Raw genomic sequence first — 21,812 nt, 5'->3', positions numbered from 1 at the left:
TCCCTTTGTTGTTTTTTTCTTCTTGGTCTTATTCCCTTCCTTTGGCATGACCCTAACTGCTGCTCATTTTCCTTTACACGTTCTTTTGTTATGTCCCATGGATCCACATTTTGTACATGTGACAGTTACTAGCTTCCTTGGAAGAACATGTGGATTTTTTTTATCATCACTGGTCTTGTTCCTCATCTTTTTGGGACGCCCAATTGCCTTTCTCATCATTGGTGGATTGACTATTAATGCACCATCTACATGCCATAGTTGAGAACCATTTGTAAGATATATGATGTGAGAGTATATTTTTTGAAAATTTGATTTCCTACACAAAACACCAATACTCAGAAATATATTCAGAAGTTGCATGGCAAACAAAATAACATTATTCAGTTCATGACATGCTTGTAATACTCAGAAATATATTCTTCAGTTTGTTTCTTGTTGTGCCATATACATGTTATGGCATGGCTGCACGAGATCCCAATTAAGCCCTATTTCCTACAAGCACAAGTACCTCCTTTGATGTTGACACAATAAGTTTATATACCATTTGTTACACCAAAATTAGCCATGTCATCATCACCATGCCAAGTTGGAGTCCAACTTTCAGCAAACTTCTTATTCTTCTCTAGGGCTAATTGGATTCTAGGGCACATATTACCAACATATTTAACCATGAGTTCTTACTGGTTAGTAATTCTTTTAGTCAAGTAATGTTTTATCCCTTCTAAAAGGGTGATATTTGGTTTGTCCCTATATTCTAGGATTTTCCTATTAAATGATTCACGCATATTATTTAACTAAAGGTCACACTTTGAGTATGTCTTAAAGTGTGGCCTGCTCCAATATTGTGTTGGCACCTCCTTCATATCCTTCTAAGAAGATTCATTTAAAGCCTTGATCCTTAGCATTTCCCTCTCCCATCCTTGAATAGTTGTAGCCCTTGCAGCACTCCATATACTCTCTTTCAATTCCATACCAGGGTACTTATTTTTCCAGTTTCAGTACAAATGCTTCACACATAGATGTTATTCCACATGCTCACTTAAGCCTTGAACATCTGGGATAAGACCCTGTCAAATACAAGTAACACAGTTAAAGTCATTTTTATATAAGAAACATAAGCATAAGTAGGAAAAGAATATAAGACTAGAGTGATCTACCTTTTACTGATTTCAAATGAAAGAATATTCCCTTTGATATATGCCTTGCAAGTCTTCAAGTAAGATATTTAAAAACCACTCCTAAGAGTCCTTTGTTTATGCCTCTACAATAACATATGCAATTGGAAATATCTGGTTATCTCCATCCCTTCCTACAAATGCCATCAACTGCCCACCAAAGTCTCCTTTTAAAAACATGCATCAAGTCCAATAAATGGTCTACAATAACAAGCAAAAACCAGCCATGCATGCCTCTAGAGAAATGTATATTCTCTCAAAAACTGGTCCATCACTATATTTTGAGCATCGCAACACAATGTTACTATTATGGTTGGACTTAAGTAGCTCATTATCATATGTTCTTATATGTGTGAACTGGTCCCTTCTTGCTCCTTGAATAATATCCATTGCTCTTCTCTTAGCTCTATAATTTTGGTCAGATGATAGTTTGGTACCCAACTTATCAAATGATAAAGTAATGATCGCGACTTTATGAGTCGAATTGGGGTACTAACTGCAAGTGCACAGTTCTATCGCGTAGTTTTAAAAGATATTGATCCCACAGGGACTTATGAATCGATATACCGTTTTCTAAGGTTACTTCGTAAAGCTAAGGCGGATGATATTTTGATTGTTTCGGGGGAAAAGTTAAAACTAAAACTAGATCTAAATTAAATATCAATTAAGCGGATATCGGTATGTAGTTCGTCGTAATTAGGGAATCAAATCTTCGTTGGTTTCTTGGTTTTAAAATAAATCTTTTCAGTAGATACTATTGATTAAAAATCTTTTCTCAAACTCTCGCTCTGTTGAATAGACTATGACTTTATATTAACGTAGCTTTCACTTATTAGTTAAGTCCAAAATCACTTTTTGAAAACAATAGAATCCATAGAAACTCTTTTTAAGAAAATACTAATCGTTTAAACACCCTCGTCTCAAACTCTCGCTCTGTTGACTTAGATTATATAATTAAATTCAAATGCTTAACTCTCGTCCTCACATTTAACTTTTAAAAATACTTTTTGAAAAAGATTAGAATTTAATTAACTCTAAAAATTGCTTTCGCCCTGATCTAGAATTAATGTCCAATTTACACTGTCCAGTTAAAAACTCAAACTCTCGTTCTATTGATTTTAACTTCTTTAGTCTTTTACTTTCGTACAAAAACCTTGGTATTAAACCTGTAAATTGAGACCATAAAAAGAGTGATTTTATTTTTAAGCGTAATTAAATCAACTTAGTTTTGATTCCTTCATTCCGCTTACTTTACATACCGATACCTAAATAAATTAGCCAGACATCACTACGCCAAATAAGGGAAAAGAGGGCGCTTTTTTGGCCTATAACAGCGCTTCAAAGCGCCCTCTAATCTGGCGCTGCCATAGGTAAAGACAGCGTTTTTTTTCCTAGTGAAAGCGCTGTCTAAAGTGGCTCTTTAAGCCCTTTAAGGGCCACTTTAGAGGGCGCTTTTTCAAAAGAGCGCCCTCTAAAGTGGAAACATTTAAGGGTTTAGAGGGCGCTTTTACTGGAAAGCGCCCTCTAAAGTGGAAACTTTTAAGGGTTTAGAAGGCGCTTTCCAGTAAAAGCGCCCTCTAAACCCTTAAATGTTTCCACTTTAGAGGGCGCTTTTTAAAAAAAGCGCCCTCTAAAGTGGGTGGTTATTTAAATTTTTTTTTTAAAAAGCGCTATATTTTTTTATTTATTTTAGACAACCTGTATATTGAAGCAGTACACCCAAAACTATATAATTTGAAGCCCTTTTTCACACATTGCATTCAACAAGCCTTATATACAACAATCCATACATATACAACAATCCACTGATATATAATCGTTTAACTTCTAAAGATTCTATATACAACCAATTCATAACTTAAAAAGAAATAAAACTAAGTAGCAAAAGCATCTCTGAGATGTATGTTTTTTTTGCTAGCAGCAGTCTTCTTAGCAACAACCTCTTTTTGTTCAATATCAATAGCATGAACCTAAAATATCATAAAATTAGTTAGGTGATGTATAAGATCAAGAATTAACATTTTCTATGCATAAATATCATATAATTGTGTTTATACCTTTTTTTTTTATGCAACTGACTCGATTTGCTGCGTAATCCCCTTATATTTTTGGTCTCTTATCTTTTGAAGATAGAATTGATATTTGTTTAGATGGACATGTTCCATTGTCGTAGAGGGATACTTTCAAATATCCAGCATCATCATCTACGCGAATGAGGCTTGACGACAATGGAACATCTCCATCTAAACAAATATCAATTGATACTTTCGAGTATCCCTTGCCCCTTGCACGAATGATTGACTTCATAATAGCCATTTTACCTGTAATAAAGAAAACAATTAAAATCAAATGACAAATGTAAAAACAATTAAAATCATAAAAGTCATTTTACCTGTAATAAAGAGCACAATTAAAATCATTTGACCTGTACCTTTTTCACTAAGTTCTCTTTCTTTTCTTGGTTGGAATATGTTCTACATGTCTCTTAACAACACGGACGGTTGGATTGATCCAAATACCCTCATTATGATCATTTCTAATATATGAATCATTTGATATAATATTCTCATCTTGATCATTTCTGGTAAACGATTCAATCTCAACATCAATATCACCTTGATCTCCAGTGTTTTCATCAATTACTTTGTTGGAAAAAAGAACTATAGACCATTTCGTACTTTTCGGATCATTGACATAGAACACTTGTCTAGCTTGAGAGGCTAGAATAAAAGACTCATCTTTGTATCCCACCCTATTAAGATCCACTTGCAAAAATCCTGACTTATCCATTCGAATGCCGTTATTATTTTCAACCCACTTCAGCTACCACAGTGACACCACTATTCTGCATAGTACTTTTATCATCTTGTTCTTTGGTATAAAATGTGTATCCATTAATCGCGTATGCGCTATAAGAAAAAACATGGAAACTTGGACCATATGCTAAGCATCTCAACCTTTCTGTTATTGAAGCGGGATCTGAATAATACTTTGAATAAATATGATCCTTAAACCAAGGTATAAAACATCGATTGTGCTCTCGTACTATCCAATTTTCATTTCTATTGGGATTTAAACCTCGGAGAACATCCTTGTGAATTTCAACATACGGCTCAACCTCATTCTCATTGTGCAGAACATACAAATGCACTTGATCCCGTTCGACCCTTGATACTGCCACGATTTTATTTCCAATTAGATTTTTTCCTTCTTTCTTTTCGACAAGCTGAGACTTGGGGAGTCCGATTGACTGAACATTAGATAAATATTCAGTACAAAACTCAATCGCTTCTTCAACAATGTATCTTTCAACCATACAACCTTCTGGTCGACTTCGGTTCTTCACGTACCCTTTTAATATTTTCATATAACGTTCAACAGGGTACATCCATCTCATATAAGCTGGTCCACACAATTGTGTCTCTTTCACAAGATGAACAACTAGATGTACCATTATGTCAAAAAATGATGGAGGAAAAAACATTTCAAGCTCACACAAAGTAATAACGATTTCTTTTTGCAACATTGGTAAGATCGCAGGATTGATCACCTTACTGCAAATTGACTTGAAGAAAGAACACAACTTAGTTATAGAGCTTCTTACTTTTTCTGGAAGAATAGAACGTATACCTATTGGGAGAAAATGTTCCATTATAACATGGCAATCATGGGTCTTTAAACTCTTTAACTTGAGGTCTTTCATAGACACAAGTCTTCTAATATCTGAAGAGTACCCTTTTGGAACTTTAACTTCACTTAGAAACTTACACAATGTTTTTTTCTCCTTTCTAGATAGAGTATAAGCAGCAGGCGGTAGATATGTTCGTTTTCCTTTCTTCAAGGGTCCTAATTCAGTTCTTATTCCCATCGCTATCAAGTCCTTTCTTGCCTTAAGGCCATCCTTAGACTTTCCTTGTATATTGAGTAACGTGCCAATAACACTTCCAAATACATTTTTTTCAATATGCATAACATCAAGAAAATGTCTCACATACAAGGACTTCTAATACGGCAATTCAAAAAAAACTGACCTCTTCTTCCACCCACTTTTGACAAGTGTGTGGGCAAAAGGCTTGCCAAACTGAGTATCCAAATCTTTCACCTTTTCAAAAATTTGATCACCCGTCAATATAGGTGGAGCTCTGCCTTGTTCTGTCTCTCCATTGAACGCCTTTCTCCATCCACGGTAGTGATGATTTGAATTTAAGAATCTCCGATGACCGAGAAAGACATTCTTCTGACCAAACTCCAAGCGCTTCCAATTTGTTTTATCTTCACAAATAGGACACGCACATTGACCTTTTATGCTATACCCTGATAGATTTCCGTATGCTGGAAAATCATTAATTGTGCCAAACAACATCGCCCTCAAGTTGAAACTTTCTTTCCTATATCCATCATAAACCTCCACACCGGTCTCCCACAAAATCTTTAAATCTTCGATTAAGGGCTTCAAGTACACGTCTATGTCATTCCCTGGTTGTTTAGGTCCAGAAATCAACATAGACAACATCATGTACTTACGCTTCATACATAGCCATGGAGGTAGGTTATAAATCATAATAATCACAGGCCATGTACTGTGTGAGATACTCTGGATACCGTGTGGGTTCATTCCATCAGTAGATAATGCCAAGCGAAGGTTTCTTGATTCTTCTCCAAATTCAGGATAATCATTATCAATTTTCAACCACTGTGGTGAATCTGCCGGATGTCGATACTTTCCATCTATAATTCTTTCATCTGCATGCCAGGTCAAGTGTCTTGAATCGGTTTCACTACGAAACATGCGTCTAAATCTCGGAATAACAGGAAAATACCACAAGACTTTTGCTGGAGACAACTTGTTCTTAAATCACGAGACACCGCATTTAGGACACTCATTTAACGATGCATACTCATTTCGAAACAAAACGCAATCGTTTGGACATGCATGTATCTTATCATAGCTCATGCCAATAGAGCACAACATCTTTTTGGTCTCATATGTTCAATTGGGAAGAACATTATCCTCAGGAAGCATATCTTTCAAAAGGGCTAATAACTCTGTGAAACTTTTATCCGACCATCCATTGCCCGCCTTTAAGTTGTACAACTTTAATACCGCAGACAATCTTGTGAATTTAGTGCAACCATCATACAAAGGTTTCTCTGCATCACTTACCAACCTCTCAAACATTTCGGGACAATCCTTAAGATCTCCTTCAAGTGCTTCTGCAATCTCTTCAACTCGATCACAATCGTATGTATCTGCGCCACTATAGTTTGAGGCATAGGTCGTACTATCACCCGGTTCAACATTCTCGTTACTTTTCTCACCATGCAAATTCCAACATGTATAACTTCGATCAATTCCATGCCTCATTAGATGCGATGTCAACTGAACTGCGTCAACCCGTTTCCCATAACAACAACCCAAGCAAGGACATATCATTCTACTGGGGTCTTCGGCGTGCGCAACGGCAAACTTAACGAATTCTGATACCCCATTCTCGTACTCTCTCGACAATCGATTGGAAGACATCCATGTATTATCCATTACTAATTAGAATAAATAAAAAACAATTTCAGAAGAGTTCAAACACATTCGGACCTAGGTTTCTAATGATACTGGTGTTGACACAAAATCAAATGTTCATAGGTCGTATAACCCTAACTACTGGGTAATGTAGTCCCATTGCATGCGCTAAAACAAAGCTAAAACAAAGCAATAGTAAACGCGCAGCTAAAACAAAGCAATAGTAAAACAATAACATAAAACTGAAATTGCGCAAAGCTAAAACAAAGCAATAGTAAAAGTAATAATGTATGCATCGTGTACCTTTGATTGGTAGAAGGAGGAAACGCGCAGTAATAATGTAGATCTAACAGAGGTGGAAGGAAAACGCCTTAGAACCCTAACGTGAAAAAGAACGAAAATAACAGAGAGTGAAATAACAAAACGCGCAGTATGTTATAATTTTAATGTTTACTAAAGGGGACCTTAGAGGGCGCTTGTGGAAAAAAAGCGCCCTCTAAAGGGGGCCTAAGAGGGCGCTTATGGAAGCGCTCTCTAAGGCTTTCCAGAAGCGCTTTATAAGCTGGAAATGCACATGGACTTATAACAGCGCTTTATTAAAAGCACCCTCTAAGGTATCTGCTCCTTATTTTTTCGCTTCACCTTAGAGGGCGCTTTATTAAAAAAGCGCCCTCTAAAGGGGGCCTAAGAGGACGCTTATGGAAGCGCTCTCTAAGGCTTTCCATAAGCGCTTTATAAGCTGGAAATGCACATGGACTTATAACAGCGCTTTATTAAAAGCGCCCTCTAAGGGTAACCTTAGAGGGCGCTTTCTAAAAAGCGCCATGTATTGTTGTCCCTCTATCTCCTCCTTATTTTTTCGCTTCACCTTAGAGGGCGCTTTATTACAAAAGCGCCCTCTAAAGTGCGCTGTCTATTGCTCCTTATTTTTTCGCTTCACTTTAGAGAGCACTTTTGTAATAAAGCGCCCTCTAAGGTGCGCTGTCTATTCCAGTTTTTGGCGTAGTGCATGCTAAACAGATCTAAACAATCATCATGCTTAAGTAGAAACATCTCAGGCAAATAATGCAAATAAACAATAAAGCAGGACATATATAAATTCAAACAGTAATTAAAGAACCTGAGTAATTAATAGCAGTCTTGAACACTCCACCACAGACCGGTTGGATTTGTTCTTGAATTCTTCAAATGGACAGGAAAATAAAAGTGAAGGAAAAAAACCTAGGGTCTAACGTAAGGTTAGATCCGGTAAAAGATACACAATAGTTTCTGGTGTAGAAACTATTGCGTGAAAAATTAATTAAGTGCTGAAAGATTGACTGAAAAAGAAAATAGAGATTGCAAAGAAAAGTAAAAACTATAAAAAGTAATGCTGTAAAGTATGCTTGCACGGATGGAATAGAAAAAGCACGAAGAAGAGAGAGGAGACGCAGGGTTTGAAGGAAGTGACTATTTATACTGGTCTACTTGTAACGGTTTCCAAAACTCTTTCCGTAAAAGTGGTCTTCACGTTTCCCAGGTCAAGCGTAACAATAGGCTTCAACGTGCCTCTGTTGCGCTTCTGAAGCCAAAAATATAGGAGAATGGTGTGACGTCCGTCACACCATGTGTTACGCTCGTAACACAAGGCAGCAGGGCGTGACGCTCGTCACACCATGTGTGGCGCTCGTCACAGGCTCAGCGCTAGTACTTTTGGGCTGGGCTTTGGTTTGGTGAAATTGCTTCTCTTCATTTCTTTTTGCACCTCCTTTTCTTCATTTTTCACTTGTGCTTCAAATAAGCTACCTGAGATAAATAAGAGGAAAAATACCCAGTAATATCGAATAAAATAAAATAAATCGAAACAAATAATAATACAATTTAATTAAATCGAGTCCAAAAATATGATATTATTTCATGTTATCAAACTCCCCCATACTTAGACCTTTTCTTGTCCTTAAGCAAGATAAAGTATAGAAATCGTTTTAAAAATTTGGCCAGATGAAATTTCAAAACACACATCAATTCGTATAGGTTGCAGGTAAACCCTGTTTAGAAATAACCTGAGTCTAATCTTGACATCAAGAACTACCGTTACAACATCTGATAACTTTACCTCATGCAAATCAGTTTGAGTCATGCTATTATAACCAGCCTAGTTCTTTTACTCTTATTTCACCCGTTTTCATTCTAGCGAAATCACATTAAGCCCTTTATCGTTTTGCACACATAGTGGAGTGACCGGTTAGTGATTCTGATCCCCTTTTTAGCTTGAAGCTCTGGTACATAAGTCGGATAACTTCGTTTTTTCGGTCCATTGCAAATTGCGGGGGATCGGACCGTAGTCCGCCCTACCAAGTTCAGCACCAGATACCTGCTGAACCAACTCATAATGGATCTTTCGTATTATGCTTTCATATGATATGCAGCCTTTAGATTAAATGATCTGGTAAGGATCACCTAACTTAGTTAGTGCATTTCCTGATATATATTTTTTTATTTTGGGAATCATTCACTTATATTCATCGGCCCTCCACGTAGTTTGCTATTAAGATGGTGCTGACTTCTTGTATAAACTACTCGGGGTTACTATAAAGTTAAAAGTCCAGGGACTTGTATAGCAGGTACCTTTCTGATCTAACATGTTGAGGTTTGTTTAGAGCGTTGGTATGGTAATAATTTTGTCTTGATTTCACTCAAGTTTGATAAAATAAGCAACCTTTATATTTACTGAGTGTGTTGAATTTTTGTTATGGCTCATGAAAATTTGAGGGAATAGATAATAGAAATTTTCTCACACTAGGGACTTAATTTAGAATAAATATATATTATAATTTTTTTTTGTTTATAAGAAAAGGGAATAACAATGAAAAGGGAAAGATAACATACTTGAAAAGGGGAGATTTAAAGAACAAGGTTCCCCCCCCCCCTCCACCCCCACACTTAAATGAAACATTGTCCCCAATGTTTCAGAGAAAACAAAAGAAATACAAAAAGAAAAAGAAAGTAGAGTCAATGTTGCCTTCCGCCGCGTGTTCTTGGACCTGGTGATCTTTGACGTACTTCCAAATCATCAAACCTGCTGAGCAACTGAGCGAACCGCTGATCGGTTATTGCATTCCTCGCTTCCTGTTGTTGTTGCATCTGGCGCATCATCTGCATCACTTTGAGATTCTGCGCTTGCATACCATCGATAGCATCCATGATGTCGTCGTTGGTTGCTGGCCTTCTTCGTCGACGACGTCGTGAGGATGGACCAGCTGCATTATCGGAAGGGTTAAGCGAGACTGATTGTTGTACAGGAACCTAATCACCCTGCTCCATTTCGGCAAACTCGTCTGAAGGCGGGTTTGCTTGTGTAGGCTCGGTGGCTTCGGGAGCATTCAGATCATAGATGTGGCGGTTGGGATTGGTGACATCTGTTAGGGCAATGTTGGGTAGAACAACACTTGGGACTTCCTGGTTGTTCACTATAAGGTAATACCCTCCGCCTACCCTGTTTTTGATAAGGCGGCTGGACCGACAGTAGCTTATATCCATCAATAGGGGTGGGAGAGATTGTAAATTCTGAAGTCGATCCCCAAGATTTAAGCCAAGTGTTATGGTGGTGATTAATCCACCAATTACAAAAGGTTGACGGCCTCTAGCACATAGGGTGCGGATATGATGAAATAGAAAGGAGGCAGCGTTTACCTGTGTATCTGCTGCAAAGACGCAGTGGAGGAAAAATAATTCCTTGGCGTTGACTTTGCTGTTGTTCGGTCGCCTAAAAATAGTGTTTTGCAGGATGCGGATGAAGTACCGGATGGTTGGGTTATGTATATGTGAAGCAAGTAATACATCCCAGTTGTTGGTTTCCACACCGGAAATTTTTCTAAAGAGGTCGAAGGCGTTTATATGCCACTGGGAGTTCAAAGGTATCCTAGGGTGGACTTGACCTTCTACATGGAATTGTAGCATGGTGCTCAATTGGTTTTGGGATAGGGAGTACTCGGTGTTGAACATGCGGAAGGTCGCGGTACCAGTTAAGTACTCGTCTTCACCGGTAGGAGTGTTGTACGAATAAGAACTTAAAAATTCTAAGGTGAGAGTGGGGTAGGTAGGTTGATTATGAGTGCAAAGAAAGGTTAAATCAGCCAGGCGGAGCATCCATTCTATACCTTGAAGTAATCCTAATTCTTATAAACAATGTAAATCAGGATACCTGGTGGATTGGACGCCTCGCTGTTGGAAACGCTCAAACTGCTCCCTTTGATAATTTTCATCTTCGGATCAGAAGATGAGATTTCCGAAATCTTGGTTTCCCGCCATACCGATAAGTGGTTTGAAAGAGGTAATAAGGAGAGAAGGGAAATGAAATTGATTTTATAGAAAGGTTTGTGGTGTATGGAGAAAGGTATGGTGGGTATTTATAGGAAAAATTTTGGGAGTTGGAAAGGGAGTGGTTGAAAAGTAAATAAATGTGGGTAAATGTGAATAAATGGGGAAGGTAAAAAGGTGGGATGGTGTAACGGTCGTGTCCCAACGGTTAGTAACGTTCACATAGCCAGACGGTGTCCCGCTCGTGACAGGGATGTTACGGGCGTCACAGGCACTTGGTGTGACGACCGTAATGGATTGTGTGACGCTCGTCACACAGTCCTTCTTGTAACGTACTTTGTTTTTATCATTATATATTATTGTTATTATTTTGTTATGCATATGTTTTATTTTATTTTGCTATTGTGATACTTTTAAATTGCCTTGCATGCTATTCTACTTTCATAATATATGTATATCTTTAATAAGTCATGTAGGTGGCAACAGTAGAGAGCATTATTGATAGATATTTGCATAAGTCATAATAAAGTAAAATAAATCAATAGCTTCATAAAATAATCATAATGTAACATTGGAAGATAAAAGCAAACATGCGAAAGAAAAAACAAATACTAAAACAATTTGAAACGAAATTAATGAATAACCTAAACTAAAACTAAGTAACTAAGAAAAACAACTTCTATCCATCTGCATGATCTCTGGCTGGAGGAGCAAAGGAGTTAACACGGTTTAGCAACTCGTGGAACTGATTTGTCATACTGTTCATATATCCCAGAAATTCTTGTCCCATGTTAGCTAACTCTTCTCTGAGGGCGTCCTGTTCTGACATCAAAGCCTGAATGGTGGTGTTATAATTAGCTCCGGGCACATGATGTCTAAGATCGGGTATTGCCGATTCTTCGGTCGGGACAAGTTGAGGAGGAGGATCAATATCATAATAGCCAGATGGTGTCTGAGGGTCAGATTCAGCATAAGGGATCTGGTCGTCACAAATCTCATAGTCCTGGATGGATTCAGTAGATCTAGCAGGAGAGGGTGTTGCGTTCAGATTGTAGAGCCAGTTATTGCGGTTATGAACACTAGTCCTTGGATTAGGCAGGGTGAATAGGTAAAGAACTTGGTTGTTAATTATAAGCTCAAACTCTTCAGACCCTAGGTTTGCTATAAACATAGTGTTGAAGAGGAAGGGTATACTCATAGTCGCAATGCCACAGAAAGGGCTTAAGTCAAGCATAGGCTGACGTAATCCGATAGCATTACCAATCATGGTTATCAATCCGCCTATTTGAATTGGTGCTCGTTCATCTTGGATAAGGTGGTCAAAAATTGCCAACATAAAAGTGGCACCGTTTACTGGACGGTTCTGGGAAGCACAAAATATGATGAAGAGTTCATCACGTGAAACTAAGGTACTATTTGACTTCTTCCCAAATAAGGTGTGGGTCAGGATCTTATGGAAATAACGAAAGGCCAGATTATGTATGTTTCCGGAGAGAAACTCATGTTCCTCGGGATCGTCATTTTCAGTCAAGCTTCCCCAAAAGTGTTCAAGTTCTCTATATTCAAAAAGTTCTTCTTGGCTCACTGTGAATGTATCAAAGGAGGTAGGAAAACCTAAAAGGTTGGTAAAGTCTTGAATGTTAAATTGATACTCCATGTTGAACATTCTGAACTGAATGAAACCTCTGCTTATTCCTTTTCCATGGCTGGGTAGATAGATCAGAGAACTAAGGAATTCTAGAGTCAGTCTCCGATAAGTGATGAATTGTCTACGGATAGGAGTGGTTTCCCACCCTATTTGACTCAGCAAATACAAGACACTCTCTCTTAGTCCAAGGGCAGTCATTGCCCAATCATCAGCATACAAACTAGGTAGCATCTCTCTTTCTGCTAGTTCCTCAAACCTTTGTTTCTGAGCTTTCCCTCTGAATTTGATACCCATACGATCAATTTGTCCCATCAGGTTAGTGTTAGCTAGAGAAAGGAAAAACAAGAGTTTTAGTCAGGATTTGGCCAAATGCCGAAAGAATAGAAGAAGAAAAATTAAAATAGATTAGGAATGAATACTAAATAAAATTTTAAAAGAATAATTAAGTAAGAAATGAAAATATAAATATTTGTGGGTTGTCTCCCACTAAGCGCTTTGTTTAATGCCGCAAGCTCGACAATAAACTATCAAATATAATCTATAAAATTTGGGGGCACTACGTCTAAGTGCAGGACTTGTGAATCTTCAATGTTTTCTGTATGATGATAATGTTTTAGACGCTGTCCGTTTACGATAAACGGTTCAGTGGATTTTCCTTTAATTTCCATCGCTCCATTGGGAAAAACATTAGTAATTTGAAAAGGACCTGACCATCTAGATCGTAGTTTTCCCGGGAATAACTTTAGCCTAGAGTTGAATAACAGGACTGTATCGCCTTATTTGAAGGTTTTCCTTGATATGTGCTTGTCATGCCATTGTTTTGTTCTTTCTTTGTAGATTTTGGCATTCTCGTAAGCGTCTCGTCTGAGTTCTTCTAATTCGTTTATATCAAGGATTCGCTTTTCACCGGCGGCCTTATAGTTTAAATATAGATTTTTAATAGCCCAGTAGGCCTTATGTTCCAATTCTACCGGGAGGTGGCAGGATTTTCCATAGATAAGCTTAAATGGGGTTGTCCCTATGGGAGTTTTATAAGCAGTTCGATACGCCCATAAAGCTTCTGGTAATTTCAATGACCAGTCTTTCCTTGAGGTGGTGACTGTTTTTTCCAATATTTGTTTGATTTCTCTGTTAGACACTTCCACTTGCCCACTGGTTTGAGGGTGGTAAGGTGTCGCTACTCTATGCCTTACGCCATACTTAAACAGTAGTTTTTTGAGTACCTTGGATATGAAATGCGATCCACCATCACTGACTACTATTCTCGGGACACCAAATCTTGGAAATATTATATTCTTAAAGAGTCTAGTTACTACTCGTGTGTCGTTTGTTGGAGAAGCTATAGCTTCAATCCATTTTGATACGTAGTCAACCGCTACGAGTATGTACTTGTTACCGAAAGAAGACGGAAAAGGTCCCATGAAGTCTATTCCCCACACGTCGAAAATCTCTACTTCCAAAATGCCTTTCTGTGGCATCTCGTCACGTCTAGATATGTTTCCTGTGCGTTGACATCTATCACATTTCTTGATAGCCGCATGCACATCCTTCCATATATTCGACCAATAAAAACCGGCTTGTAGGATTTTGGAGCAGGTTTTGGATGTACTTGCATGTCCACCATAAGGAGCGGAGTGACAGTGTTGGATTATATTTTCTACCTCTTCTTCAGGTATACACCGACGGAAAATACCGTCGGGGCCTCTTTTGAAAAGTAAAGGGTCATCCCAGTAATAGTGTTTTATGTCATAGAAGAATCGTTTCTTTTGCTGGTAGGATAAAGTAGGTGGAACTATTCCGGCAGCTAAATAATTGACGAGATCAGCGTACCATGGTGTAACACATATAGCTAAGGTGGTTTCTACCTGTTTATCAGCTTTATTTTCTTCCAAACTAGCTATAAGTTTATCGTACGAGAAATCATCGTTGATCGATGTTGTTTCCGGTTCCAGGTTTTCAAGTCTAGAGAGGTGATCTGCTACTACGTTTTCAGTTCCTTTTTTATCTTTGATTTCCAAATCGAACTCTTGTAGCAACAGGATCCACCTTAGGAGTCTAGGTTTAGCATCCTTTTTTGTTAAGAGGTACTTGATAGCAGCGTGGTCGGTGTAAATGATTATTTTGGCTCCGACCAAGTAAGAACGAAATTTATCTAATGCAAACACTACTGCTAATAGTTCTTTCTCGGTTGTGGCGTAATTCATTTGTGCTTCATCTAGGGTTCTACTTGCGTAATATATGACGTGAAGCTTTTTATCCTTTCGTTGTCCTAAAACAGCGCCCACGGCGTAATCACTGGCATCACACATTATTTCGAATGGTTCGTTCCAATCTGGTGTTTGCATTATGGGCGCGGAGATCAATGCTTGTTTAAGCGTTTGGAATGCTTCTAAACATTTGTTGTCGAAGATGAATTCAGCATCTTTCATCAATAGTCCGGTCAAAGGTTTAGTTATTTTAGAGAAGTCTTTAATGAATCGTCGGTAAAAACCGGCATGTCCTAAGAAGCTTCGTACTTCTCTCACAGTTTTCGGAGGTTGAAGGTTTTCGATTACCTCTATTTTGGCTTTGTCTACTTCAATTCCTCTACTTGAGATGATATGTCCTAAAACAATTCCTTCTTGTACCATAAAGTGACATTTTTCCCAATTAAGTACTAGGTTTACTTTTACACATCGTTCCAGAACTTTTTCTAGGTTTTCAAGACATTCTTCAAAGCTTTGCCCGCATACGGAAAAGTCATCCATAAATACTTCCATGATATTTTCGAGAAAATCGGCGAATATTGCCATCATGCACCTTTGGAAGGTTGCGGGAGCATTGCACAAGCCAAACGGCATTCGTCTATAAGCGAAAGTGCCAAAAGGACACGTGAATGTTGTCTTTTCTTGGTCATCAGGATGAATTGGTATTTGAAAAAAGCCTGAGTAACTGTCTAGATAGCAGAAATGAGAATCTTTTGCTAATCGTTCTAACATCTGGTCAATGAATGGTAAAGGGAAATGATCTTTTCGGGTTGCTTTGTTTAGTTTCCTATAATCAATGCACATTCTCCATCCCGATTCGATTTGTTTGGTTATAGTTTCCCCTTTTTCATTTTCAATAACTGTTATACCTCCTTTCTTCGGTACTACGTGTACAGGACTAACCCATTTGCTATCAGATATAGGATATATGATACCTGCCTCTAATAACTTGGTTACTTCCTTCTTCACTACCTCACTCAGGATAGGGTTCAGTCTCCTCTGATGTTCCCTAGAGGTTTTACAGTCTTCTTCTAGCATGATGCGGTGCATACAAATAGAAGGACTTATTCCTTTAAGGTCGGTGATGTTGTATCCTAGTGCGGTTGGATATTTTCTTAAGATATGCAAGAGTTTTTCGGTTTCGAGTTTTCCTAGGTCTGCATTAACTATCACTGGTCGTTCAAGTTCTAAGTCTAGGAATTCATATCTCAGATTTTTGGGAAGTGTTTTCAGGTCTAGGGTTGGTTTCTTAAGGCATTGCGTAGGATCCGGTGTTATTGCTGAACATTGGTTGAGTTTGTCTTCTATAAGATAGTCAGACGATTTGTCCTTTTCTAACTCTGTTTCTTTTATGCATTCATCGATGATATCCATGAAGTAACATCTGTCATCTATTGCAGGTGCTTTCAAAAATTGGGAAAGAATGAACTCAATTTTCTCTTCTCCTACTTCGAAAGTGAGTCATCCTCGTTTTACGTCTATGATCGCACCGGCAGTTACTAAGAATGGTCTTCCCAATATAATGGGTGTAACTTCATCTTCTCTACTGTCCATAATTATAAAATCGGTTGGGATGTAGAATTGACCTATGCGCACGGGAACGTTTTCAAGAATTCCTACAGGATATCTAACAGAACGATCTGCTAGTTGCACATACATTTTAGTTGGTCTTAATTCTCCCATTTCAAGTTTATTGCATATGGATAAGGGCATAACACTAATACCGGATCCTAAATCGCATAAGGCTTTATCTATGACAAATTTTCCTATGTGACAGGGTATAGAGAAACTACCTGGATCTTTAAGTTTAGGAGGCAATTCTGGATATAGCGCTACATTCAGCAGTGAGTGTAACAATTTCGCTATCTTCAAGTTTCCTTTTATTAGAAAGAATTTCTTTTAAGAACTTAGCATATGAGGGCATTTGCGTAATAGTTTCTGTAAATGGAATTGTGACGTTTAACTATTTCAGTAGGTCAACAAATTTTTTAAACTGGCCCACATCTTTGGTTTTAATAAGCCTTTGAGGGTAAGGGATAGGTGGTTTATAAGGTGGTGGAGGTACATAAGGTTTTTTCTTTTCTACAGTTTCCTTATTACTCTCTTCCTTTTCCTTTGGTGTACTTTCTTCCTCAATTGACCTCTTAGAGTTTTGGTTTTCATTTCTTGGATCTACTGGTCCTTTCACTTCCGTTCCACTTCTTAGTATGATTGCATGAGCGTGGCTTTTCGGGTTAGGTTGGGGCTGTCCAGGAAATGCACCAGTTGGGGCAGCAATAGGCGCTTGTTGTTGAGCTACTTGTGATATTTGTGTTTCCAGCATTTTGTTATGGGTAGCCAAGGCATCTACTTTACTTGCTAGTTGTTTGATTTGTTCACTAGTGTGTATATTTTGGTTTAAGAAATCTTTATTGGTTTGCTGTTGAGAAGTTATGAAGTTCTCCATCATTATTTCCAAGTTGGATTTCCTAGGAACATTATTGTTAGGTGTAGATGGGGTCGGCTTTTGATATCCAGGAGGTATAGCTGGGGCTTGATTTGGAGCTTGTCCTGGTGCGTATAAAGCATTATTATTCTTATATGAAAAATTAGGATGATTCTTCCAGTTTGAGTTATAGGTGTGTGAGTAGGGATTTCCTTGAGCCTAATTTACTTGTTCTGCTTGGATTCCGGTTAGGAGTTGACAATCTGTAGGAGTGTGACCTTGGATTCCACAGACTTTGCAATTCTGAGTTTCGGCAACCACGGTGGTTGGAGGTGATACATTCAAACTTTCAATTTTCTGGGCCAGGGCTTCCACTTTTGCATTAACATTATCAAGGCTACTTATCTCGTACATGCCACTTTTCGTTTGAGGTTTCTCTACCATTGCTCGGTCGCTTCCCCACTGATAATGATTTTGGGCCATGCTTTCGATAAGTTGATAAGCATCGGCGTAAGGTTTATCCATAAGTGCACCACCTGCTGCGGCGTCTATTGTTAACCTTGTGTTGTACAAGAGACCATTATAGAAGGTATGAATTACTAACCAGTCCTCTAAACCATGGTGTGGACAAAGTCTCATCATGTCTTTGTATCTTTCCCATGCTTCGAAAAGAGACTCGTTATCTTTCTGTTTAAATCCATTTATCTGGGCTCTCAACATAGCTGTTTTGCTTGGAGGAAAATATCGGGCAAGGAAGACTTTCTTCAACTCGTTCCATGTGGTAACTGAGTTGGAAGGAAGAGACTGAAGCCATCTTCTAGCTTTATCTCTTAACGAGAAAGGAAAAAGGCGAAGTCGAATTGCCTCTGAAGTGACACCATTAGCTTTAACAGTATCAACGTATTGGACAAATACGGATAAATGAAGGTTTGGACCCTCGGTAGGATTTCCAGAGAATTGATTCTGTTGCACTGCCTGCAATAGAGAAGGTTTAAGTTTGAAGTTGTTTGCTTCGATTGCGGGTGGAGCAATACTCGAATGCGGCTCATCTTGCGATGGAGCGGCGTAATCTCGAAGAGCACGAGCTGGTTCTGCCATCTCGGATATTGGTGAAGGAAGAAGATTTTTGAGATCAGGAGTTTCGATAGGAGGGAGATTATTTGCAGCACGATATTCCCGAATTCGTCGTAAGACTCGGAGATATAGTTCGATGTCGTTGATTCGTAAGTAAAATGGCTCGCCTTGTGAGCGAGTGTGTGGCATACAAATCAACGAAAGAAAGAAAAAAATAAAAATTGCCTTAGTCTCTACAGCGTAACAGAAGAGTTACGATATCGACTAAATAAAAGTCCCCGGCAACGGCGCCAAAAACTTGATCGCGACTTTATGAGTCGAATTGGGGTACTAACTGCAAGTGCACAGTTCTATCGCGTATTTTAAAAGATATCGATCCCACAGGGACTTATGAATCGGTATACCGTTTTCTAAGGTTACTTCGTAAAGCTAAGGCGGATGATATTTTGATTGTTTCGAGGGAAAAGTTAAAACTAAAACTAGATCTAAATTAAATATCAATTAAGCGGATATCGGTATGTAGTTCGTCGTAATTAGGGAATCAAATCTTCGTTGGTTTCTTGGTTTTAAAATAAATCTTTTCAGTAGATACTATTGATTAAAAATCTTTTCTCAAACTCTCGCTCTGTTGAATAGACTATGACTTTATATTAACGTAGCTGTCACTTATTAGTTAAGTCCAAAATCACTTTTTGAAAATAATAGAATCCATAGAAACTCTTTTTAAGAAAATACTAATCGTTTAAACACCCTCGTCTCAAACTCTCGCTCTGTTGACTTAGATTATATAATTAAATTCAAATGCTTAACTCTCGTCCTCACATTTAACTTTTAAAAATACTTTTTGAAAAAGATTAGAATTTAATTAACTCTAAAAATTACTTTCGCCCTGATCTAGAATTAATGTCCAATTTACACTGTCCAGTTAAAAACTCAAACTCTCGTTCTATTGATTTTAACTTCTTTAGTCTTTTACTTTCGTACAAAAACCTCGGTCTTAAACCTGTAAATTGAGACCATAAAAAGAGTGATTTTATTTTTAAGCGTAATTAAATCAACTTAGTTTTGATTCCTTCATTCCGCTTACTTTACATACCGATACCTAAATAAATTAGCCAGACATGCTAAACAGATCTAAACAATAATCATGCTTAAGTAGAAACATCTCAGGCAAATAATGCAAATAAACAATAAAGCAGGGCATATATAAATTCAAACAGTAATTAAAGAACCTGAGTAATTAATAGCAGTCTTGAACGCTCCACCACAGACCAGTTGGATTTGTTCTTGAATTCTTCAAATGGACAGGAAAATAAAAGTGAAGGAAAAAAACCTAGGGTCTAACGTAAGGTTAAATCCGGTAAAAGATACACAATAGTTTCCGGTGTAGAAACTATTGCGTGAAAAATTAATTAAGTGCTGAAAGATTGACTGAAAAAGAAAATAGAGATTGCAAAGAAAAGTAAAAACTATAAAAAATAATGCTGTAAAGTATGCTTGCACGGCTGGAATAGAAAAAGCACGAAGAAGAGAGAGGAGACGCAGGGTTTGAAGGAAGTGACTATTTATACTAGTCTACTTGTAACGGTTTCCAAAACTCTTTCCGTAAAAGTGGTCTTCACGTTTCCCAGGTCAAGCGTAACAATAGGCTTTAACGTGCCTCTGTTGCGCTTCTGAAGCCAAAAATATAGGAGAATGGTGTGACGTCCATCACACCATGTGTTACGCTCGTAACACAAGGCAGCAGGGCGTGACGCTCGTCACACCATGTGTGGCGCTCGTCACAAGCTCAGCGCTAGTACTTTTGGGCTGGGCTTTGGTTTGGTGAAATTGCTTCTCTTCATTTCTTTTTGCACCTCATTTTCTTCCTTTTTCACTTGTGCTTCAAATAAGCTACCTGAGATAAATAAGAGGAAAAATACCCAGTAATATCGAATAAAATGAAATAAATCGAAACAAGTAATAATACAATTTAATTAAATCGAGTCCAAAAATGTGATATTATTTCATGTTATCAAGTAACTAGTCCAGCTGGCTTTATGTCAGGAGTATGCCTTAGTATATGGCTAAACTGCTTGCCCAACCATTCAGTCTTTACTTGCCTATTCTGGGCTGTTCTATGACAATTATGCTCATCATATAAACTCACCACTTGCCAATATTGGTAACCAACCCTTTTGCTAAATCTCATGTAGAACTTGCGTTCATCAATACTCCTAACAAGCATCCTTTTTCCATCATTCTTATTTAGGTTACATTCTTTTTTTCCAACATAGCATACTTTTATGGAATCCCTTACCAAGTCCTTGTTATTAAATATCATGCCTAATTGAAACTTTGTTCCCTTTCCAACCTTATACAATGGAAATCTCTCATACTCTTCATCATCTTCACTCCCAGGTAGTGTGTGCAGTTGATCGGAATCTTCATCATTATCATGGTGAAAGTCATTGTCATGTGGTTTAGTTATTTCTGTTGGCATTACAGTTGTCCAATCCAACTCAGGTTCATTATCGTCACCTACTTTAGCATCATCACCTACTTTAACATCATCACCAACTTCAACATCCTCACCTGCTTCAGCATCATCAGATACTTCAACATCATCACCTACTTCAGCATCATCAACTAGTTCAGCATCATTGTCCAATTCTACTTCAAATTCAGCAACATTGTCCAATTCTACTTCTACTCCCACTTCATTATTTGCAAATTTCTCACCAATACATTGAACTTCATCATCATCATAAGTTATGTTTTTCCCTATTGTTGCCTCATCTACAATTCCAGGTTCACTAATATTATGTTCGACATACAAATCTATTACCTCACAACCATTAACATCTTTAATTAGTTGCAACACATCATCATCATTGTTAAGTGTTTGAAGTCCACGACTAAAACTAAACCTAGGGTTCCAATACCAAATACACCTAATGTATTTACACCCCTCTTTTTTAATCAATTCCAACAATTCAAAATATGACATGTAGTCAACATCCTATTTCGAATTCATTTATGAAATTAGCTCAACAACATACAATTTCATAGGGGTGCCCACAAAGTAGCCTCTATGATGAATTCTAAACCTATTTCTTTGAGATTGGGATGGCCTGGAATAGATAATTAATACAAGTAATAATGAGACATACAAACAATGGAACCACAAGAAATACTTTACCATATGGGACCACAAGCCCTAAACGACAGAGGAACACAAACCCTAAAATGAAATGGGACCACCATGTACAGAGGAACACAAACCCTAAAATTAAAACGACATTCATACAATGATGTTTCTATCGCGGGGGACAAAATAATACATATCTGAGACATAACTTCTCCTATTCGTTGCTTTTCTCTATTGCTGAAGGAATTTGTCCATTGTTGCTTCTGAATCGTGATGAAGGGTGGTTACAGAGAACGA

General features: G+C 37.9%; 1 non-coding gene across 1 annotated transcript; it reads left to right on the top strand.

Moving 5' to 3' along the window:
• The first annotated feature begins 17,924 nt into the window (after positions 1–17,924).
• LOC127077854 (small nucleolar RNA R71) lies at positions 17,925–18,031 on the top strand. Its single transcript, XR_007787622.1, has one exon. It is a non-coding gene; the product is annotated as a small nucleolar RNA R71 (small nucleolar RNA).
• The last annotated feature ends 3,781 nt before the right edge of the window (positions 18,032–21,812 follow it).

This window comes from Lathyrus oleraceus, chromosome 4, assembly GCF_024323335.1.
Source record: "Lathyrus oleraceus cultivar Zhongwan6 chromosome 4, CAAS_Psat_ZW6_1.0, whole genome shotgun sequence".
Taxonomy (NCBI): Eukaryota; Viridiplantae; Streptophyta; class Magnoliopsida; order Fabales; family Fabaceae; genus Lathyrus; species Lathyrus oleraceus.
Note: the sequence above shows the minus strand (reverse complement) of the source record. Positions and strands in the feature narration are given on the sequence as shown.